At 44.2% G+C, this 24800-nt stretch overlaps 1 protein-coding gene across 8 annotated transcripts in view; it reads left to right on the top strand.

The window, feature by feature from the left end:
- The first annotated feature begins 19687 nt into the window (after window positions 1–19687).
- The window catches only part of LOC144603477 (coiled-coil domain-containing protein 91-like), a 106347-nt gene continuing 101234 nt past the window's right edge, over window positions 19688–24800 (top strand). For 2 of the 8 annotated variants that reach the window (XM_078416711.1, XM_078416705.1), the window contains exons 1-2: window positions 19715–19830; window positions 19911–19939. The gene's annotated coding sequence lies outside the window, so the exon portion shown is untranslated. Of the gene's footprint in view, window positions 19831–19893; window positions 19950–24800 lie in introns of those variants that run through there. The other 6 variants (XM_078416712.1, XM_078416706.1, XM_078416708.1 and 3 more) reach the window with 5 other exon arrangements.

Below are 24800 nucleotides of genomic sequence, written 5' to 3'. Positions count from 1 at the left end.
ATTAACCTGGCCGCACATACTTTCATTTAGTTCCATGCATGCACAGCATCGATACTTGCAGGTCGCCACTTGTTCTGTATTTACATCTAGTATAAGAAAATAACTGCAGATGCTGATACAAATCGAAGGTATTTATTCACAAAATGCTGGAGTAACTCAGCAGGTCAGGCAGCATCTCGGGAGAGAAGGAATGGGTGACGTTTCGGGTCGAGACCCTTCTTCAGACTGTGGCTTCTTCAGACTGAAGAAGGGTCTTGACCCGAAACGTCACCCATTCCTTCTCTCCCGAGATGCTGCCTGACCTGTATTTACATCTACCTTGAATAGCATCGAAAGTAAGTTCCCTGGCGACTGGAAGATTTCACTTTGATGACAATTCCAGCACACTCTACGTGCCTGAGGTTGCAATATTAACCTCGTGTGCGTCTCCACGATCTCTCGGATTGTTTATTCTACAAGGACGGAGGTTGAGGCGAGGCCAGATAGAAATATGTAAAATGACCACAGCATAGATAAGGTAAACAGTCAGAAGCTTCTATTTCTCCCAGGATGGAGATGTCTAATACTAGAGGGCATAGTTGACGTTGAGAGATGCAAAGTTTAAAGGGGATGTGCGGGGGCAAGTTGATATTTCACAGAGAGCGGTGTGTACCTGGAACACGGTGCCAGGGCTGGTTCCTGGTGGAGGCAGGTACGATAGTGATATTTCAGAGACTTTCAGATCGCGACATGGACATGCAGGGAATGAAGGGTTCTGGATAATGTGCAGGCAGAGTGGTTGAACTGGGCATGGTGTTCTCCACGGACATTAGGTGCCGAAGGGCCTGCTCCCGTGCCGTACTGATTATTATATATATATTATGCAGCGTTGGTGACGACAGACCAAGGAAAGGCTTTGTTGTAATTGGGGAATTTCATCAGTAAGACCTGTGGATATGACCGACTGAGTCACAGACCATTCTGCGTGGGCACCGGGCGCCTGGTGGACAGAACAGACCCGCTCTGTCGCTCACCGTCGGTGGCATGTGGGGTCATTCCGATGGTGGGACATGGAGCCGTTTGCACAGTAGTTTATCGGTGCGATGAGTGTTTCTGGTCTCCCACCGGTTGGTGAGTTCCGGAAACATGTAAACTTCAGGGTGAATATTTATCCTCAGAGCCCCTGAATCTTTCAACCAATAACTCTATTCCCCCGGCCCAGTTACTGATATACTTGCTAAAGGGAAGACTTCCTCCCAGCCCGCTCTGCCAAGAGTTCTCGTGATTTTACACTTCTCAATTGAATATCTCCTTACATTCCTCTGGTCCAAAGAAAATAATCCCTGCACGACCAATCTTTTTTGAGGAATTCCATCTTCACAGAATCAGCGTTGCCATCGGGAATGAATGAGCGAGGCGTGTCAGTGACAGTCCGGTGGGATTTATGAACACGTTCTGGCCCTTTGGCTCGGAACCGGCATTCTGTGGTCATTCGTGCAAATTCACTGACATTGGAAGCTCCAGATAAGGCGAAGTAAGATTGCCATTATTGGGAAAAAAACTCTTGAGTTCCATCTCAATGGAAGACAAGTTGGTTTTACCAGGTGAGTTCAGTGGTGGGGTGGGTAGAGACAGAACCATCTGGCAAAGCGTGATTGGTAAGAAGGCCAACTCCAGTGGTGTCCTGATCTTAAAACAACCTGAAGAGAGGAGGATGATGGCAAAGCTAACATCGCTGCTGCACAGGTTAATTCCCGGAATGGCGGGACTGTCGTATGTTGAAAGACTGGAGCGACTAGGCTTGTATACAGTGGAATTTAGAAGGATGAGAGGAGATCTTATCGAAACGTATAAGGTTATTAAGGGGTTGGACGCGTTAGGCAGGAAACATGTTCCCAATGTTGGGGGAGTCCAGAACCAGGGGCCACAGTTTAAGAATAAGGGGTAGGCCATTTAGAACTGAGATGAGGAAAAACTTTTTCAGTCAGAGAGTTGTGAATCTGTGGAATTCTCTGCTTCAGAAGGCAGTGGAGGCCAATTCTCTGAATGCATTCAAGAGAGAGCTAGATAGAGCTCTTAAGGATAGCGGAGTCAGGGGGTATGGGGAGAAGGCAGGAACGGTGACTGATTGAGAATGATCAGCCATGATCACATTGAATGGTGGTGCTGGGTTGAAGGGCCGAATGGCCTCCTCCTGCACCTATTGTCCATTACCTATTGTCATAGAAATCAATATTCATACCGCTGGGCTGCAAGCTGCCCAAGCGTAATTTGAGATATACATATACATAATATACATATCTTGTTTCATGAAAAATACATCAGTAACCGCCTCTCAGCAGTGACATCTCTTAGATCCTATGGGAGATGATAAATATACCCACATCATCTACACCATGACAGATGCCAATGTCCACTAGACTGATGTGACCTAGTCCAATCTCATCAACTCCAAAACATCCCATCACCAGCATTACGAGAAGAAGCTGAATGTCAAATCTCTCATGAACCCCACACAATCAGCTCTTCTCAGTCAATGCAATGGAGGTGACCTGCCAACCCACCGCTGACTGGAGCTGTAATGAGCCCACAGCTAATGGCCTTCCCTAAGGCCAGCCATAACTGGCATGTGTGAAGAGACTTTTGGTTTCCATGTCAAGAAGAATCAGGATAGACACTAAATGCTGGAGTAACTCAGCGGGACAGGCAGCATCTCTGGAGAGAAGGAATGGGTGACATTTTGGATCGAGACTGAGGAAGGATCTCGACCTGAAACGTCACCCATTCCTTCTCTCCAGAGATGCTGCCTGTCCCGCTGAGTTACTCCAGCATTTTGTGTCTATCTTCGATTTAAACCAGCATCTGCAGTTCTTTCCTACACAAGAAGAACCAGGATTGGTTTGATGAGGAAGACCAGCAGATTGAGGAACTAAATAACCACCAGCATAAAATGCTGGAAATACTCAGCAGATTAGGCTGCGAATGTAGGATGTCTGGAGAACAGTGCCTCCAGTGACGTTCAATCATCCACACATCCTTGTCACCATCGCTGGGCCTGATAGTGGAGGGCAGAATTGCCGTTGAAATCCACATGGAGTGAGATAAAGCCCAAAATATTTGTTCTCGAAGGAGATGTGAATGTGGGAGCAGGTTTTGATCAAACCTTCTCAAAGACAAGGAAAGGGAGCCCAGCAGGGGCAGGAGAGAGGGACGGAAATCCTATTAGAGAAAAGGGTCAGTGGATAATTGTAAGGCAGAGATAGATAGATTTTTAATTTGTACAGGGGTCAGAGAAGGCAGGAGAATGGAGTTAGGAGGGAGAGATAGATCAGCCCTGATTGAATGACAGAGTAGACTTGATGGGCCGAATGGCTTACTTCTACTCTCTGTCACTTATGACCTAATGACCTTATGACCTTGAGTCACTGTTGCAGATCTCAAAAGCTGCACTTTAACGATGTTATCTCAACAATACTCATTAAAAGTAGCCTATTCCGGAAAAAATCGGTTTAGATCTGAAAATATAGCATTTAAAAACGCTTGAGGATTTATTCATGGAGAATAATTGCAAGAATAATCGGGTGGTAAAATAAAATAACTGGTTAAAGGCTTGTTGGCTTCTTGCAAAACACTTAATGCTACAAATCCACGCATTTCACCCCTCCCCTCTTCCACTGCCACCCAATATTAGTTATCATTTTAATGATGAAACCAAGACCATGAAATCTATTTTAGAGCTGCTGTTAATGTTTCACTAAAGTAGTAAAGAAATGATTGTAGCTGAGGGGCACATGTGCACTTCACACCATCAGTTCACCCGCGGCATTGAGAACCTTCTCAGTTCCCATGAAGTGTGTTCTTGTTGCAAGGGTTGTGTACAAGTGACCACAAGACAGCCGCCGATAGTCTTCTCACTGTGAGATAGGTAACAATTAGAAACATAGAAAATAGATGCAGGAGTAGGCCATTCTGCCCTTCGAGCCAGCACCGCCATTCAATATGATCATGGCTGATCATCCAAAATCAGTATCCCGTTCCTGCTTTCTCCCTCTATCCCTTGATTCCGTTAGCCCTAAGAGCTATATCTAACTCTCTCTTGAATACATCCAGTGAATTGGCCTCCACTGCTTTCTGTTGCAGAGAATTACACAGATTCACAACTCTGGGTGAAAAAGTTTTTCCTCATCTCAGTCCTAAATGGCCTACCTCTTATTCTTAAACTGTGACCCCTGGTTCTGGACTCCCCCAACATCAGGAACATTTTTCCTGCATCTAGCCTGTCCAATCCCTTAAGAATGTTATTTGTTTTTGTAAGATCCCCTCTCATCCTTCTAAATTCCAGTGAACACAAGCCCAGTCGATCCATTATAGGCTTCTGTCTCCGTTGTATTTTTGCTTAAAGTCAAGATGGCCAAAAATGATTTGTTTCCACACGTGGCACTGCAGATGCTGGAAGCCAGTGTAGAACCCAAAGGGCCAGGCAGCATCTCTGGAGGACATAGATAGATGATGTTTCAGGTCAGGACCCTTCTTCAGACTCAGACTGTTTGCGGCAATACAAATCTTCTTGAATGGCCATATTAGGTTGAAATTTCTCACCATCTGCTTTCTTCAGCCATTCTTCAGAAAACAGTCAGAAGGGTCGCGACCCGAAACATCACCGATCCATGTTCTCCCTGACTCGCTGTTACTCCAGCACTTCAGGTAGGTTTAGGTGGACTGAGCGGTGTTGTTCAGCGAAACGATTGCCGAGCCTGTTTTTGGTCTCGCCGATATATACCTGGAACAGTGGATACAATAGATGAGGCTGGAGGAGGTGCTTGTGAAACTCTGCCTCACCTGAAAAGACTGACGGGGTCCTTTGGCGGAGTCAAGGGGGGAGGTATAAGGACAGGTGTTGCATCTCCTGCGATTGCAGGGGAAAGTACATGGGGAGGGGGTGGTGACATCACAGGGACAAAGTCCCCCTCGTTCTCACCTACCACCCCATCAGCATCGCATACAGCACATCATCCTCTGACATTTTTACCACCTCCAACGGGATCCGCCACGAGCCACATCTTCCCATTTCCACCCCTTTCCGCTTTCCGCAGAAACCATTCTCTCCATAACTCCCTGATCAACTCATCCCTTCCCACCCAAATCCCCCTCTTCAACACAAATGTCCCTAGTTTGAGATTGCTTCCACCCAATTCCCAGCCCGCACCAATATCATGCTGGCTTCTGATGTTTACTTCATATTTATGGAACAAAATCATATCTTGACAGAGCAGGACTGTTTTTTAGAGAGAGGGATACTCTCTATGCTGGACATTAATATTACTGAGGAATGGGGAAATGTCACCAAGCACAAACAGTGGAGAGATTATGAAGGATACAATCTTGCATAAGAAAAGTGAAAGGACATCTAGGATGATATTAAGTACAACATTAACTGTTCAAATGCTGTTTCCTAAAACATACTGCGACTTATGCTTTTATAGCTGGTTATTTTGGGTACAGGGAATATAAAGAAAGTTGAGTGAACAAGAAAAAAAATCATACGTTTCAAGTTTCCAGTTAGGTTTTGCTTCTATTAGTTTCCTTTCTGATATTTTTTGAAAAAAGCCTACACCGTGTTTGCCGCACAGCAGTGCAGTTGATAAAGCTTCTGCCACACAGCGCCAGAGACCCAGGTTCCACCCTGACCTCGGGTGCTGTCTGTGTGGAGTTTGCATGTTCTCCGTGTGACCTGCATGGGTTTCCTCCGGGTGCTCTGGTGTCCTCCCACATCCCAAAGACAAGTGGGTTTGTCGGTTAATCGGCCACTGTAAATTGCCCCAGTTTGCAGGGAATGGATGAGAAAGTGAGATAACATAGAACTAGTATGAATAGGTCATTGATGGTTGATATGAACTCGGTGGGCCGAAGGGCCTATTTACATGCTACATTTTTTAATGAAATAATTCAATAAAGGTATGGGGTTGTAATAAAATCCACAGCAAGGAACTGTGCTTATAGTTGTTAGAGAAGCTGAGATCATGATGGGGTCAACAAGGAACCAAGATCAAGGATGTTTAGGTACAATGGTGACCAGAAAGCATCGGCCTCATTAACTCTTCATGTTTGCAAAAATAAATTAGAATTCAGCTTTATATATCCGGGCCATGGAGCATGCTTTCAAAAAGTTTGAAATGGGACGTTTGTATTAATGAACAGGAACGGCAAATCAAGGTGGAGAGAGAACCAGTGATGGAGAATGATGGGACTGTTAGTACCAAGAGGAAATCCAATAGCCAACTAAACATTTAAGAACTTGTGTTGAACAGAAATGGAAGCAGGAAACAGGATACCTCCACAGCGTAGCATTCCCATGTAGCTTGCTCAGACCTCTGGATGTGAATTCACATGTTTCTGGCTCATAGCTGGAGACCACTGGGGCAATGCCAACACATAAATGAAATACTTTAAGAAGCCAGGACAAAATGTTGAATTTGCTTTCTCAGAAATTGAATGGTATGTTGTTTGGTAGTTGCGCAAGGTATTCATGCATTTCATAGGGTATGTAAATATTACAAATATCTTTCTTCACCATATTGTGACTTAAATTTTTTTTAAAGCACCATTTGAATTTGAAGTTAGCCAATTATCTAACCAGAGTTTATCTGGAAAAGTATATAGCAGTTCCTGTTCATATCTGTTGAATCTGCCACATCTAAGAGTCTGAAACGTCACACATTTTACCACAACAGTTACTCCAGCATTTTGTATCTATCTTTGGTGTAAACCAGCATCTGGAGTTCCTTCCTACACATCTAAGTGTTAGCCATACATACAACTATTTCTATTGCATTTGGGCAGGTCCTACTAGACTATGTCTCCCATTATTAGATAGTGGCAGAGTGATTTACACAGCTGAATTTGCCTCTCCAGAGGCACCGGTTTCATTCCTGACTTTGGGAAACATAGAAACATAGAAAATAGGTGCAGGAGTAGGCCATTCAGCCCTTCGAGCCTGCACCGCCATTCAATATGATCATGGCTGATCATTCAGCTCAGTAACCTGTACCTGCCTTCTCTCCATACCCCCTGATCCCTTTAGCAAAAAGGGCCACATCCAACTCCCTCTTAAATATAGCCAATGAACTGGCCTCAACTACCTTCTGTGGCAGAGAATTCCACAGACTCACCACTCTCTGTGTGAAGAAATGTTTTCTCATCTCGGTCCTCAAAGACTTCCCCCTTATCCTTAAGCTGTGACCCCTGGTTCTGGACTCCCCCAACATCGGGAAACATCTTCCCGCATCTAGCCTCTCCAACCCCTTAAGAATTTTATATGTTTCTATAAGATCCCCCCTCAGTCTTCTAAATTCCAGCGAGTACAAGCGTAGTCTATCCAGTCTTTCTTCATATGAAAGTCCCGCCATCCCAGGGATCAATCTAGTGAACCTTCTCTGTACTCCCTCTAAGGCAAGAACGTCTTTCCTCAGATTAGGAGACCAAAACTGCACACAATACTCCAGGTGCGGTCTCACCAAGGCCCTGTACAACTGCAGTAGAACCTCCCTGCTCCTAAACTCAAATCCTCTTGCTATGAATGCCAACATACCATTCGCTTTCTTCACTGCCTGCTGCACCTGCATGCTTGCTTTCAATGACTGGTGCACCATGACACCCAGGTCACGTTGCATCTCCCCTTCTCCTAATCGTTCACCATTCAGGTAATACTCTGTTTTCCTGTTCTTGCCGCCAAAGTGGATAACCTCACATTTATCCACATTATATTGCATCTGCCATGCATTTGCCCACTCGCCTAATCTATCCAAGTCACTCTGCAGCCTCCTAGCATCCTCCTCGCAGCTAACACTGCCACCCAGCTTCGTGTCATCCGCAAACTTAGCGATGTTGCATTCAATTCCCTCGTCCAAATCATTAATATACACTGTAAATAACTGGGGTCCCAGCACTGAGCCTTGCGGTACCCCACTAGTCACTGCCTGCCATTCCGAAAAGGACCCGTTTATTCCTACTCTTTGCTTCCTGTCCGCCAACCAATTTTCTATCCTCTCAACACTGAACCCTCAATACCGTGTGCTTTAAGTTTGTACACCAATCTCCTATGTGGGACCTTGTCAAAGGCCTTCTGAAAGTCCAGATATAACACATCGACTGGTTCTCCCTTATCCACTCTACTAGTTACATCCTCGAAAAATTCTATAAGCTTCGTCAGACATGATTTGCCTTTTGTAAATCCATGCTGACTTTGTCCGATGATTTCACCACTTTCCAAATGTGATGCTATCACATCTTTAATAACTGACTCTAGCATTTTCCCCACTACCGATGTTAGGCTAACTGGTCTATAATTCCCCATTTTCTCTCTCCCTCCCTTTTTAAAAAGTAGGGTTACATTAGCCACCCTCCAGTCCTCAGGAACTACTCCAGAACCTAAGGAGTTTTGAAAAATTATCACTAATGCATCCACTATTTCTGAGGCTACTTCCTTAAGCACTCTGGGATGCAGCCTATCTGGCCCTGGGGATTTATCTGCCTTTAATCCATTTAATTTACCTAACACCACTTCCTGACTAACCTGGATTTCCCTCAGTTCCTCCATCTCATTAGACCCCCGGTCCCCCGCTATTTCCGGCAGACAGTTTATGTCTTCCTTAGTGAAGACAGGACCAAAGTATTTGTTCAATTGGTCTGCCATCTCCTTGTTCCCTATGATCAATTCACCTGTTTCCAACTGCAAGGGACCTACATTTGTCTTAACTCATCTTTTTCTCTTCAGATATCTATAAAAGCTATAAGAGCGGTCTATGTGGAGTTTGCAGGTTCTCTTAGTGCTTGCATGACATTTTCCTGGGCACCCTGGCTTTTTCTCACTTGATAAAAGAGGTACCAGTTGGAAAGTTAGCTGGTTACTGTAAACTGGATCACGTAAATTGGATATAAGCATAGGTGGATGGTTCGTAAGTTTGCAAATTACATCAAGTTTGCTGGGGCCGGGGACTGGGAGAAAGGCTGTCAAAGTATACAATGGGATATAGATTAGTAACGGAAATGGGTGGAGAAATGGCAGATGGAGTTTAATCTGAGCAAGTATGAGGTGTTGCACTTCAGGAAGTCAAATCTAAGGGGAACATATACGATTAATGGCATGACCCTTACTGGCATTGATGTGCAGTGGAATCTTGGGGTCCAAGTCCATAACTCCCTGAAAGTGGCAACACAAGTAAATAGCGTGGTAAAGAAAGCATGTGATATGCTTGCTTTCATGGCTTAGGGCTTTGAGTACAAGTCGGGATGCAGCTTTATTGGTCTATGGTTAGGCTGCATTTGGAGTATTGCATTCAATTCTGGTCATCGTCATCCCACTACAGGAAGGATGTGGAGACTTTGGAAATGGTGCAGAGGTTTTTAAGAGACTTTTGGATAGGCACATGGATACGCAAGGAATGGAGGGATATGGATTATGTGCGGGCAAATAAGAGTTGGTCTTGGGATCATGCTAAGCACAGATATTGTGGGCCAAAGGGCCTGTTCCTGAGCTGTAGTCTTCCATGTTCTATGTAAGTGTATGTGGATGGCAGAGGAATTGCAGGTGGAGTTGATGGGAATGGTGGAGGAAAGGAGGGATTAACGTAGTTGGGTGCTAGATGGCCAACACCAATGCAGTGGGTCTATTATTGTGCTCTATTATTCTGTGACATAGTTGGCACTCCCTGCCAATATCAAAACTGGATGTGGAAAAACTGCAACCTAAATGTTGCCAAATATTCTGGCAGAAAAGCCACTTGGAGGGCTGGAAATAATGACCAAAAATGCAAATGCAATACTACAATGGACTGGAATCTTCAGCATGCGTTGGCAACCAATCTTGAAATAGACTCCAACAAGAATGATGGACTGAAGGTCTTCCTGTTGCCAGCTCCTCTGGTCAACTTGGCATCAAGCACATTTATTTTTTCTTTCCTTTGGGTCTAGCCAACTTGGATGAGAGTGGGAAAATGATACACTAACAACTTGAATATCTCCATATCAGGTGCCAGTCATGCGCTGATATACAGATGCCAACCAAACTACAAAAAATTGGAAATTCTTCCAGAGTCCCAACACGTCGTAACATCTCAAAAACAGCCTCAAATTTACAAAACAAGACATAGAAAACACTGCCAGAAAATACATTCAAACATCATCTAATCAATGTAAGAGTCTGTTAATTTTAATAAACTTAGCACCTCTGAATAAATCAGTGATTACGTCTTCTGGCAATAGTGTAACTAACAGGTTGGCCAGAACTATACTTTAGGCACAAACCAAAACATTTCCTATTAAATAGTATGATTCAACCATTTGTATGATGCTACCCGATTGGATATTGCGGATGTAAACCTGCCACTGTGCATCACCTCTAGTTATGGCAACATCAGTCTGAAGAAGGGTCTCGACCCGAAACGTCGCCCATTCCTTCTCTCACGAGATATTGTCCTGACCTGCTGAGTTACTCCAGCATTTTGTGAATACCTTCGATTTGTACCAGCATCTGCAGTTATTTTCTTATACTATGGAAAGTACCAAAGTTCCCTTATTATTCAAATCTGATAGAAAAGTGTTATGTGTACCATTAACTCTTGCTAAACTTTATTGAATTGTAATGGGATGGAAGTTTTCTGATATCTGATTGCCACAGTTTAAGAATAAGGGGTAGGCCATTTAGAACAGAGATGAGGAAAAACCTTTTCAGTCAGAGAGTTGTAAATCTGTGGAATTCTCTGCCTCAGAAGGCAGTGGAGGCCAATTATCTGAATGCATTCAAGAGAGAGCTAGATAGAGCTCTTAAGGATAGGGGAGTCAGGGGGTATGGGGAGAAGGCAGGAACGGGGTACTGATTGATAATGATCAGCCATGATCACATTGAATGGTGGTTCTGGCTCGAAAGGTCGTATGGCCTCCTCCTGCACCTATTGTTTATTGTCTTGTCTTCACGAACAATTTAATGTCCAGTAAACAGCAGCAGTTCCAATGTAGTTAGTAAAGATTGAAGAAATAAGTTTTTAATAAAATCTTTTAACTTAACATGAAATGAACTTAATTCTATAAATCAAATTCACATGATCTACAAACTTTGCTTTTAATTTTAATTGTGGTTATCTATTATTGCTAAAATCTTTATTTTTAGTAATTGTGATGTGAATCTAAATGTACTTATTATAAAAACATTTAGACAGAGAGTGAGTCATCATTTCCTGAGGGAGTCTATTGTAACTTTTTATTGTCACTGGACATAAGTTATATTTAAAACAGTTTACTGAAGCATACAATTGAACATATTGAACTGGCAGCATTTAATATTTATTAGTTTAAAAATATAATTGGAAATGGGGACGGTAAAATGCCCCAAGATATTACGTGGAAAAAAACTTAATAGAACTAGTTTTTTCCTATCGAACCCAGGTGCGGTTTTAACCACATCACAAAGTTTCCATCTGCTATGCATCTGTGTTACATTCATTTACGGTGTGTCACAATAGCAATAACATCACTTACATTATTGTGAGCAGGTCTAAGAAGTGAAAGGGTAAGCCTGTTAGTTTGAAGAAGGGTCCCGACCAAAAACGTCACCTATCCATGTCCTCCAAAGGTACTGCCTAATCCGCTGAGTTACTCCAGCAATCTGTGGAAGGATAAGTTCCTTCGTTCTTTTCTCAGCTTCTTATGCAGCAGGTTGTCCTCATTTCCACTGTGAATCTTAGAGCCTTATTTAATACGTTTTTTACATTTCTAAATTAAACTTAGTAATTGTGCCAACTGAGCCAGGGGTCATGCAATGATGTCCACACTGTCACATTTGTTTTGATTTTGTAGAATTAAAGTGAATGTAATAGAGAAATACTCTCACTACATATTGCAGTGAAGAAACAATCATACTTTTAATTAAAAAAAGGTCAGGGATTTACACGCAATATTTGGTAACATTTGAAGATATTGGCTTAATTGGTCTGCGTGGTAGCTGTTTTTCAGTGTAATCCAGTGGCTAATGATTAGAAAGGAGATCTGGAGGCAGATACATTTTTTTGATGTGGAGAATGACATGATGGTAGAGATTAGTGTGCGCAGTGATTGCTATCTAATGACTGCTAGAAGCACACAGAGTGTAGGACGGCAGTGACACAGCTGGGAGAGTGCTGATGCAATATGGTCGGTCACCTTGCAATGTACCCAGCTGTATAATAGCTGTTGTGTTGAAACAGGGAAAGAATACAACCGGGTAGACCACCCAAACTGCTCTTTCAACATAGCAGAGTTCCAGTTTCCCATGCTCTCTTTAAACTCACCGGAGCCCAGGTTTCCTGGTAGTTTTCCCAATGCCACTTGAAACTTTCCAGCATTTTATGGGAATTTTATCTTATGGGAATCACTGGAAAATGTATAATTCTGTTGTGTAACATCTAAAAATGGTGAATTATAAGTGCGTTGGAGTATTGTTAGGAATAACATCTACTGGTCTAGAAAATCTGCCTGTACACCAAGTCCCCAGCGTGATGCACCATGAGGGACAAACACATACAACCTCAATCTCACCAACTTACCCTTGGCAGGTGCACTTGCCCATGACAATATTGTTGGAGGTGCACGCTAGAAAGTGCTATCGAGACGAAGTCCTGTCTTCTCACCAAGGATTCCTCCAAAATGCAGTCTGGCACTACCATTATGTTGAATGGGACTGGCTCAGACTGCATCTGGCAGTCTAAATTGGGCGTCCGTGAGAGATTATGGACCATAAGCAACAGCAAAAAACGCTCACCAATTTCTAACTTCATCCTATGATCACTTTCAAGCCAGGGGTTACCCATCATCACAGAAGCCAGTCTGATTCACTTCAAGGGAAGCAGTAGGTGCTGTGGGATTAGACAGCATAGCGGTTGTAGTATTGAAATCCTGTGCTGCTCTGGGACAGTTACAACATGGCATCTATATGACAATGTGGAAGATTTCTCAGGTATGTTCTGGTCAAAACAGTAGATCAAATCTAAACCAGCTAATTACTGCCCAATTAGTCTACTTTCACTGGCTATGCTATCAAGCAGCACACTCGTTCTTTCAGAACTTGATCACTGATGTGCTGCCAGGACTACTCAGTTCCAGACCTCTACACTGTCTTGGAACAAAGAGCTGAATTCCAGAGTTGAGAGTGGCTCCCCTGACATCAAGGTAGTGTTATCCAAATGTGGCATCAATCAGCCCTGGAAAAACTGAAGTCAATATAAAGCAAGGGGAAAACACTATAATGGTTGGAGACATCTATCACTCAAAGGAAGATGACAATGATATTTGGAAGTCCCAGAATGTCCATGTATTCCCCAGCTGGGGCATTTTCAGCTGCTTGATCAATGACAGAGTTGGGATATTTGCTGATGATTGACAAGGTTCAATTCTATTTACAACTCTTCACCAAATGAGCAAACTATTAGAAAGACCAAAACAGAATTCAAGCACGGGCTAGTCATACCATTAAAGTGCCTGATAATGACCATTTCCGAACAGAATCTAACATCTGTTCTTGACATTTAGAAGCATTACAATTGGCAAATATCCCTTCATCGTCATCCTGAGATCAGCTTTGACTAGAAATTCAGTTGGACCGGCCACATGAGGAGTGTGGCTCCAAGAACAGATCAGAGGCTGGGCATTCTGTAGTGAGTAACTCACCTCTGTGCATGTTTATACTGCCTCAATGCTATAATTTCGTCCAATTTGGATGACAATAAAGCTATCTTGAATCTTGAATCTATATTACAATCAGGTAAAAACGGCCAATAAGCCAAGGAGATTCATTCTGTCAGTATCAGTGACCAGTCCCGGATTCTTAGCCTGACTTAATTTATCTCAACTTGCTACTGTGTCAGAAGGCAATCAGGATTCAACCAAGTGAATGTCTATGGAACTGCTGTGAATATAAACCAGCAACACTACCTTCATCAAAATACATTCATTTGCAGTCCCAGCTTAATTTTTTCAATCAAATTAAAATTGTCATCCAGGCATGGGAGAAGCAAAGTGACATGTTTCAACAGACATTTTGAAGGAGAATAAGTTTTTGGAAGACCATTCCAGAACCCTTGGATTGTTGAAGATAACGTGAAGCAGTGTTTTCAGAAACCAGTGCCGTACGATTGCAGAGAAATGTAGAGATAAAATTAAATTTGGCAAAAAATTGATTTAAAAATAGGGATGTTTTTTTCAAAATCTGTGAAGTTGTGAAAATGTGGCTTCAAAAGTCAGTTACGATGTCAATATAGATATATCAGTTATATCAAGCCATACTTATGTTTTATGCATATATGGTTTCGCCTTACGCATATAGTCTAAATTTCACGTGGGTTACTACAAACAAGAAAAAATTGATAGTTAAACATAGAAACTTCTGCATTTAAATGCCGGCTTAATGCACTTTAATTGCAGTGCATTTAGAGCAACCTGAGTTGGATTTCTAGAATCAGAGGTGACTGTTTCAAAATACATGATTAGCCATTCAGGTTAGAGTTAAGACATTTTTTCAAAGGGTAGTGAATCTTTGGAAGTTCGGATTTTGGGGCTCAGTCGCTGAGCTTGTTTAGGATGAAGATGGAACATTTGGAGAATCAAGGGATTATAGGGTGGTTGCAGGAGGGTAACAATAAAGAATGTGTGTATGATCGTACAGTTGAGAAGGCACAGGGGTCGAGGCGGCCTACTACTAATGTTTTAATGGTTTTTTGCATCAGAATTTGTTTGTTTGGTTCATCAACAGGATGGAGCAATTAAAAAATATATAGTACAGGATGAATTTAGCTTTTGCACATGCACTTTAAAATGATCGTTTCGCCACAGAAACATTTAGCACACATGTAACACAGCTGACAGGGTTGCTGCTTCACAGCACCAGAAATTCAGGCTCGATCCTGACCTCAGGTGCTGTCTGTGTAGAGTTTGCACGTGCTCCCCCTGACTGCGTGGGTTTCCTCCGGGTGTTCTGGTTTGCTCCCACATCCCAAAGACATGCAGGTTTGTAGGTTAGTTGGCTTTTGCAAATTGCACCTGGTGAGCAGGGAGTGGGTGTGAAAATATAGAACTACTGTGAAGAGGCGTGGATTCGATCACCTGTTCACACTTATTCTATGTTATTCACTTTTGCAACCACTCCCTACATACTCAGGGCACTTTACAAGGATCCATGCTGTATCTCTAAACCAAAATAAGGAATCCTTTTGGCCTGTCATACCTATGTTGGTTCTTTCAAACGATGTTGCCCCACATCCTAGCATTTTATTTATATATTAAATAATAAACTTGATGAAAGATTTTTAATGAAATTGTTATTTGATGATACAATTAATTCCCACTATACAAGTCCATGGCAGAAAGATAAATTTAATGTCAAAGAATGTCATTGAAACAGAAAGCATTAATTTTATTACCATTATGCATAATTCTTCTTTAATATTGTATTTAATTTTATTCTGTCAAATAGCTAACAACCATCTTGATAAATAAAAGTTATAACCACATGCTCTGTCAAGCACAAGAATGTACCATTCAAGGATTCTTTAAAAAAAGTCATATTAGGCATATTTTCTGCAAGGCTGCACAGCCAATCATCAGTGGGATTTGCCAACCATGAGGCCTAAGTTGCTCTAGGATGAGGGAAAAGCTAATTTAGTGTAATACAAATATCACCTTAAGGGTAACTTTGTACAAATAGTTCTGCTAATAGTAATTTTGAAATGTAATTTGCTTCTAGTGTGGACCTGATTTTTCTAGTATGTTGGATGTTCAAAGTAACCAGGCGAATCAGGTCACCATTGATCCTGGAAGAGGGTGAAATTCAACATTAGTAGTAACTAGAACAAGTGGACCCGTTGGGCCCAGACCTCTCCTGCATTGGTGCAGCACCCTCTCCTCCCCCACTCCCCCCTCTCCCTAACTTCCCTCTCCCCCCCCCTCCCCTCCTAGGAGATAGATTTAAACTTTAAAATGTGAATAACAAAAAATATAACACCGATTTCAATAAAACTTCTTCCATTAGCACCAAAGGGACGATGGTGAGTAAGGTGGGCCCAGAATTGTCGCGCTATCCTGTACCATTTTGGTTGTATAAGAAAATAACTGCAGATGCTGGTACAAATCGATTTATTCACAAAATGCTGGAGTAACTCAGCAGGTCAGGCAGCATCTCGGGAGAGAAGGAATGGGTGACGTTTTGGGTCGAGACCCTTCTTCAGTCTGAAGAAGGGTCTCGACCCAAAACGTCACCCATTCCTTCTCTCCCGAGATGCTGCCTGACCAGCTGAGTTACTCCAGCATTTTGTGAATAAACCGTTTTGGTTGTAGTTCAGGAACAAACAAACAAGAGTTTTAGTATTATCATATATTACACCCCACTGGATTTTTGTTTTCATTGATTATTGTGCAAATGACTTGCTGATTTACCGTTGATCATTTTATAATGCAGCCAATGTCATATTTCCACCCTCAATGATTAAGAGTTGTTTATACTTGTCAAGTCAAGTCAATTTTATTTGTATAGCACATTTAAAAACAACCCACGTTGACCAAAGTGCTGTACATCTGTTTAGGTACTAAGGAAAAAAAATGAAACATACAGTAGCACACAAAACATAACAGCACATACAAAACAGTTCACAGCGCCTCCTCAATGGGCCTCAAACGCTAGGGAGTAGAAATAGGTTTTGAGCCTGGACTTAAAGGAGTCGATGGAGGGGGCAGTTCTGATGGGGAGAGGGATGCTGTTCCACAGTCTAGGAGCTGCAACCACAAAAGCGCGGTCACCCCTGAGCTTAAGCCTAGACCGCGGGATAGTGAGTAGCCCCAAGTCGGCCGACCTGAGGGACCTGGAGTTAGAGAGGTGGGTTAGAAGATTTTTGATGTAGGGAGGGGAATGTCCATTTAGGGCTTTATATGTGAATAGGAGGAGCTTGAAGTTGATTCTGTACCGTACAGGGAGCCAGTGGAGAGGCCAGAATCGGCGTGATGTGGTCCCTTTTACGGGTACCCGTAAACACCTGCGGCGTTTTGGACCAGTTGCAGGCGGGACAGGGATGATTGGCTGATCCCAGTGTATAGGGAGTTGCAGTAGTCTAGGCGGGAGGAAATGAAAGCGTGAATGATTTTTTCAGTGTCGTCGAATTGGAGGAAAGGTTTGATTTTAGCTATAAGTGTCTTTATTTTGTAAGTTTTCATTTTTGAAAAATCATTCAAATACCCAGTCTCTCCGACCTATTTCTCAGTATCAGCGTCCTTCGCAAGTTTTCAAATTGAGTTTTTTTGTAGAATAATTTTTTTCCATCAATGACAGTCACTGATCCTGATTTTATTCAGCTGTCCTTCGACATGCTGGCAGCTTTGATCTATTGATTAAACAAATTTTATTTTGCTGGGAAGGAGAAAGAAAGAAAAGAATCATTAACAAGTGCAGTTTAAATTATTGCTGTAGAGCAAATTAAAACTCCTCTGCTCAATGCATTTTCTCTTCAGGTATCACATATCTTGTCCTACCAAAATTCCATCCACAGAACAGGGATTGTCATATGTCCCACCAATAACCAAAAAGAGAGAAATGATGACCAAAATTAGATTCTTCTATCTTATCACAAAAGTAATCTGAATAGAATGAGGGAATCAAAGATTTTTTATTTTTTTTAACAAATGGGACTTGGAAACAGCACACTATTTAACCCTTGAGACTATTTTGCCACAATATCAATGTCACAGATCAATGTGATCTGCTTTTTAATTCCTACATCTACCTGGTTTGGCTCCATACCACTTTAAATCCTTAACTTTCAAATCCTTGATTTTGCTCAATAAAATTAATATAGTGCAGGTATTACCTGATTTTGTTGCTTAACAGAGAACATGTAGCAGTTCAGCACTGGATTGGGCCTTTCACCTAACAATATCCATACCAAACATGATGTCAAGTTAAATTAATCGCCTAAGGCTGCACATGATCCATATCCATTCACACCCTGCATATCCATATGCCTATCTAAAAGCCTCTTGAATGCCATTATCATATCAGCTTCCATTACCACTGCTGGCAGCGTGCTCAATGTACTCATCTCTGTCTGTGTAAAAAGTCTACACATCTCTTTTAAACATTCTCCCTATGATCTTTAAGGCCCTCTAATTATTGACATTTCCACCCAGGAAAAAAAAGTTCTGATTGTCTACCCTATCCATGCCTCTCATAATATTATATATTTCTATCAGGTCTCCCTTCAGCATCTGACGCTCCGGAGAAATCAATCCCAGTATGTCCAACCTCTCCTTAAAGCTAATACTCTCTAATCCTCGCAGGATCTGTGGAATTCTCTGCCTCAGAAGGCAGTGGAGACCAATTCTCTGAATACATTCAAGAGAGAGCTAGATAGAGCTCTTAAGGATAGCGGAGTCAGGGGGTATGGGGAGAAGGCAGGAACGGGGTACTGATTGAGAATGATCAGCCATGTCAAGTTTATTTGTCACATACACGATGTGCAGTGAAATGAAAGTGGCAATGCCTACGGATTGTGCACAAAAAAGAATTACAGTTACAGCATATAAATAAAGTTAATATAGAGAAGACAAAATTTAGTCTCTGGAGTTATAAAAGTTATTAGTCTTGATGGCCTGTGGGAACAAACTCCGTCTCATCCTCTCCGTTTTCACAGCGTGACAGCGGAGGCATTTGCATGACCGTAGCATCTGGAACAGTCCGTTTCTGGGGTGGCAGGGGTCCCTCATAATCTTGCTTGCTCTGGATCTGCACCTCCTAATGTATAGGTCCTGCAGGGGGACGAGTGTAGTTCCCATGGTTCGTTCTGCCGAACGCACTACTCTCTGCGATCACATTGAATAGCGGTGCTGGCACAAAGGGCTGAATGGCCTACTCCTGCACCTATTGTCTAAAACCTCTTCTGTATGCCTACCCAAGTCTCCACATTATTTCTGTATTGGGGTGACCAGAACTGAGCAAAATACTCCCCCAAACATAGCCAAACCAAACCTTTATAAAGATACATGACTTCCTGACGTTTACACACCAATGAAGGCAAGCATGCCCGGCGCCTTTGGCAGAGGAACGGATGACAATGCAGGACATTTAACTTTAGGCTGAAGGGATGATAATGTGGCGCACAGAAACATAGACAACAGGTGCAGGAGGAGGCCATTCGGCCCTTCGAGCCTGTACGCACCGCCATTCAATGTGATCATGGCTGACCGTCCACAATCGGTGCCCCGTGCCTGCCTTCTCCCCATACCCCTTGATTCGCTGAGCCCCATGTGCTAGTAACTTAGGCTGGAGAAGGGATGGCAATGATGGGAGACATTGAGGAAGGGTCCCGACCCGTCGTCTAACTATCTCCTCCAGAGTTGCTGCCCGACCCCCCCCGAGCCTGAGCCCGAACTCGAGCTGCTCCAGAGCGCTGCTGCGCCATGCAGCGCGGAGCGGCGGCCTTGCGGTGTAGTGCGGTACGGTGCGGGGCAGTGTAGTGCGCTGCGGAGGCCTGCCCTCACGGTGCGGTGCAGTGTAGTGCGGTGCGGAGGCCTGCCCTCGCGGTGTAGTGCGCTGCGGAGGCCTGCCCTCGCGATGTAGTGTAGTGCGGTGGCGGGAGGTGCGAGTGTTCGCGGTCAATCGCGGCGCGAACTTCACCTCAGGGCGCCGCCGCAGCGTGCGCTTCCGGGTCAGAGGGCGGGGCGCCCGGCGCATGCGCGGACCGACAGGCTGACAGGCAGTCAGGTGGCTCGCGCGCAGGTTGTCGTTGACCGGCCGCTCGGCGCAGGTGAGGCCGGGGCAAGGCAGGTGAGGCCGGGGCAGGGCAGGTGAGGCCGGGGCAGGGCAGGTGAGGCCGGGGCAGGGCAGGTGAGGCCGGGGCAGGGCAGGTGAGGCCGGGGCAGGGCAGGTGAGGCCGGGGCAGCAGATTCAGTGCAGGTGAGGCCTGGTTAGTACAATACAATACAATACAAACTTTATTGTCATTGTGCAGTGTACAAGTACAGAGACAACGAAATGCAGTTGGCATCTTAACCAGAGTGCATGCGATGGAATAGTAAAACATATAATATATACAGTAATTCAGTAGCGGTAGTGGAAATTCCGGTGAGCGAGATCAGTCACTGATGGGAAGAGTGCCCGAGGGGGGGGGGGGGGGGGGGATGGCAGCAATCACCGAAGCGCAGAGTTAAGTAAGGTAACGACCGCAGGAAAGAAGCTGTTCCTGAACCTGCAGGTCCGGGAACGGAGAGACCTGTAGTGCCTCCCAGATGGGAGGAGGGTAAATAATCTGTGGTTGGGGTGAGAGCTGTCCTTGACGATACAGCGCGCCCTTTGCAGACATCACCTACTCTGGATAGACTCAATGGAGGGAAGTGAGGAACCGGTGATGCGTTGGGCAGTTTTCACCACCCTCTACAGTGCTTTCCGGTCGGAGACAGAGCAGTTGCCATACCATACTGTGATACAGTTAGTAAGGATGCTCTCGATAGTGCAGTGGTAGAAGCTCACCAGAATCGGAGGAGACAGATGGACCTTCTTTAGTCTCCTCAGGAAGAAGAGACGCTGGTGTGCCTTCTTGATCAGTGTTGAGGTATTGTTGTTCCAAGAAAGGTCATCAGAAATGTTGACACCCAAGAACCTGAAACTGGAAACACGCTCCACCTCCGTCCCGTTAATATGGATGGGGGTGTGCGTACCACCCCTGGTCCTTCTGTAGTCCACAATGAGCTCCTTGGTCTTCTTGGTGTTAAGGACCAGGTTGTTGTCAGCGCACCACGTTGCAAGTAGTTGGACCTCCTCCCTATAGGCCGACTCATCGTTGTCGCTGTTGAGGCTAATCACCGTTGTATCATCTGCAAACTTAATAATGGTGTTAGAACCATGTACAGGTGTGCAGTTATAGGTGAAAAGGGAGTAGAGGAGAGGGCTCAGCACACAGCCCTGTGGAACGCCGGTGTTCAGGGTGATGGTTGAGGAGGTGTCGTTGTCTAATCTAACAGACTGGGGTCTGTTGGTTAGAAAGTCCAATATCCAATTGCAGAGGGAGGGGTTGATGCTCAGGTCGTTGAGTTTGGCAATCAGTTTGGAAGGGATGATGGTGTTGAATGCTGAGCTGAAATCGATAAACAGCATTCTCACGTAGGTGTCTCTGTTGTCAAGGTGGGAGAGGGCGGAGTGAAGTGCCGTGGAGATGGCATCCTCCGTACACCTGTTCTGGCGGTAGGCGAACTGATAGGGGTCCAGTGTGGGAGGTAGGCAGCCTTTGAGGTGTGCCAAGACCAGCCTCTCGAAGCACTTTGTGATGATGGGAGTAAGTGCAACTGTGCGGAAGTCGTTGAGGCTCGCTGCAGTGGAGTGTTTTGGCACCGGCACGATGGAGGTGGTTTTAAGACTCGTAAGGACAGCTGCTTGGGCAAGTGACAAGTTGAAGATGTCAGTCCAAACATCTGTCAGCTGCGCAGCACAGACCCTGAGGACGCGCCCGGGGTACAGGGTCAGTGCAGGTGAGGCAGCGTCAGTACAGGGTCAGTGCAGGTGAGGCCGGGTCAGAGGGCAGCACAGGTGAGACCGGGTCAGTCAGGCTCCCTGCCATCCTGGGCCGGTCACTGCCAGAGGGTCTCTGACAGCTGTCAGCCTCCATCCAGTAGGGAGGGGTGGGAGCGCAGTATGGGTAGGATTGGTGCACATTTGCCAAATAATGGTCTTTGCTTTGGAGTGAGAGACCCAGTGTTAAGATTGAAGAAGGGTCTCGACCGAAACATCACCCATTCCTTCACTCCAGAGATGCTGCCTGTACCGACCGCTATGTTACTCCAGCTTTTTGTGTCTATCTTTGGCCCTCGTTCTCTGCTGTCAAGACAGTAAACATGACTAACATGTTGAAAAGATGCACAGTGCTGGAGTAATTCAGGGGGTCAGGCAGCATCCCTGGAGAACATGTGTAGGTGACTTTTTCAGTCAGGGGGCCTTTTTCAGACTGATGTGTAGGGTTACTCCAGCACTTTGTGTCTTTTTTTGTAAACCAGCATCTGCAGTTCCTGGGTAGACACAAAATGCTGGAGTAACTCAGCGGGACAGGCAGCATCTCTGGAGAGAAGGAATGGGTGATGTTTCGGGTCGAGACCCTTCTTCAGACAGACCCTTTTGCAGTTCCTGTGTCAACTGAGTAATATGATGGGCTGTTGAATTTTCAGCTTATTTTTTTCCATTAATATCATATCATCATATATATACAGCCGGAAACAGGCCTTTTCGGCCCACCAAGTCCGTGCCGCCCAGCGATCCCCGCACATTAACACTATCCTACACACACTAGGGACAATTTTTTACATTTACCCAGCCAATTAACCTACAAACCTGTACGTCTTTGGAGTGTGGGAGGAAACCGAAGATCTCGGAGAAAACCCACGCAGGTCACGGGGAGAACGTACAAACTCCTTACAGTGCAGCACCCGTAGTCAGGATCGAACCTGAGTCTCCGGCGCTGCATTCGCTGTAAAGCAGCAACTCTACCGCTGCGCTAACGTGCCAAGAACATAAAACAGTACAGCAAAGGAACAAGCCCTTGAGGTCACAATATCCATGCTGAAAATGATGCGAAGATGACCTAATCTCTGCCTGCACGTAATCCATATCCCTCCCTAAATGTGCTCCACACATCTCTAAACTTTGCCTCTCTCATCTTAAATCTATGCCTTCTAGTCTTTGATATTTCCACCCTCCTTAAAAGTTCCTGTCTATGTACCTTATCTATGCCTCTAAATTTTTTTATACTTTCATCAGGTCTCCCCTCGGTCTCTGACACTCCAGAGAAAACAATCGAAGTTTGTCCAACTTCATCCCATAGAGTGTTAGAAATAATAATGTAATTGAACATTTAACTTCTAAAGTTCACTGTATTTTCTGGAGGACTGATTTACAATGCCTTTGAATCTAAAAGCAAAGGGTTGTGGTATGATTCGGCATTAATCTGCAATAAGACATTAATCAGTTTAATCAGTTTAGTTTATTGTCACGTGTACTGATGTACATGAAAAGCTTTTGTTGCATGCTATCCAGTCAGTGGAAAGACAATACATGATTACAATTGGGCCATTTACAGTGTATAGATACATGGTAAGGGAATAACGTTTAGTGCAAGGTAAAGCTAGCAAAGTCCAAAAAGGATAGTCCGAGGGTCACCAATGAGATCGATAGTAGTTCAGGACTGCTCTCTGGTTGTGGTAGGATGATTCAGTTGCCTGATAACAGCTGGGAAAAAACTGTCCCTGAAGTGTGCATTTTCACACTTCCATAGAAAAGACAGACAGGTGGGCAGAGGGGGTGGGGTTGCTCTGCTGGTAAGGAATGATATTCATTCCCTTGCAAGGGGTGACATAGAATCAGGAGATGTTGAATCAGTATGGATAGAAATGAGGAATTGTAAGGGTAAAAAGACCCTAATGGGAGTTATCTATAGGCCCCCAAACAGTAGCCTCGACATAGGGTGCAAGTTGAATCAGGAGATAAAATTGGCGTGTCACAAATGTAATGCTACGGTGGTTATGGGAGATTTCAACATGCAGGTAGACTGGGAAAATCAGGTTGGAAATGGACCCCAGGAAAGAGAGTTTGTAGAGTGCCTTCGAGATGGATTCTTAGAACAGCTTGTACTGGAGCCTACCAGGGAGAAGGCAATTCTGGATTTAGTGTTGTGTAATGATCCTGATCTGATAAGGGGACTAGAGGTAAAAGAGTCATTAGGAGGCAGTGATCACAACATGATAAGTTTTACTCTGCAAATGGAAAGGCAGAAGGGAAAATCAGAAGTGTCAGTATTACAGTATAGCAAAGGGGATTACAGAGGCATGAGGCAGGAGCTGGCCAAAATTGACTGGAAGGAGGCCCTAGCAGGGAAGACGGTAGAACAGCAATGGCAGGTATTCCTGGGAATAATGCAGAGGTTGCAGGATCAATTTATCCCAAAGAGGCGGAAAGACTCTAAGGGGGAGTAAGAGACACCTGTGGCTGACAAGGGAAGTCAAGGACAGCATAAAAATTAAGGAGCGGAAGTATAACATAGCAAAGAAGAGTGGGAAGACAGAGGATTGGGACTCTTTTAAAGAGCAACAAAAGTTAACTAAAAAGGCAATACGGGGAGAAAAGATGAGGTACGAGGGTAAACTAGCCAATAATATAAAGGAGGATAGCAAAAGTTTTTTTAGGTAGGTGAAGAGGGAAAAAATAGTCACGGCAAATGTGGGTCCCTTGAAGACAGAAGCAGGGGAATTTATTATGGGGAACAAAGAAATGGCAGACGAGTTAAACCGTTACTTTGGATCTGTCTTCACTGAGGAAGATACACACAATCTCCCAAATGTTCTAGGGGCCGGAGAACCTAGGGTGATGGAGGAACTGAAGGAAATCCACATTAGGCAGGAAATGGTTTTGGGTAGACTGATGGGACTGAAGGCTGATAAATCCCCAGGGCCTGATGGTCTGCATTCCAGGGTACTTAAGGAGGTGGCTCTAGAAATAGTGGAAGCATTGGAGATCATTTTTCAATGTTCGATAGATTCAGGATCAGTTCCTGTGGATTGGAGGATAGCAAATGTTATCCCACTTTTTAAGAAAGGAGGGAGAGAGAATACGGGTAATTATAGACCAGTTAGTCTGACATCAGTGGTGGGGAAGATGCTGGAGTCAATTATAAAAGACGAAATTGCTGAGCATTTGGATAGCAGTAACAGGATTATTCCGAGTCAACATGGATTTACGAAGGGGAAATCATGCTTGACAAATCTACTGGAATTTTTTG

This window comes from Rhinoraja longicauda, chromosome 20, assembly GCF_053455715.1.
Source record: "Rhinoraja longicauda isolate Sanriku21f chromosome 20, sRhiLon1.1, whole genome shotgun sequence".
Classification (NCBI taxonomy): Eukaryota; Metazoa; Chordata; class Chondrichthyes; order Rajiformes; family Arhynchobatidae; genus Rhinoraja; species Rhinoraja longicauda.
This window is presented reverse-complemented; position numbering and strand designations above follow the sequence as displayed.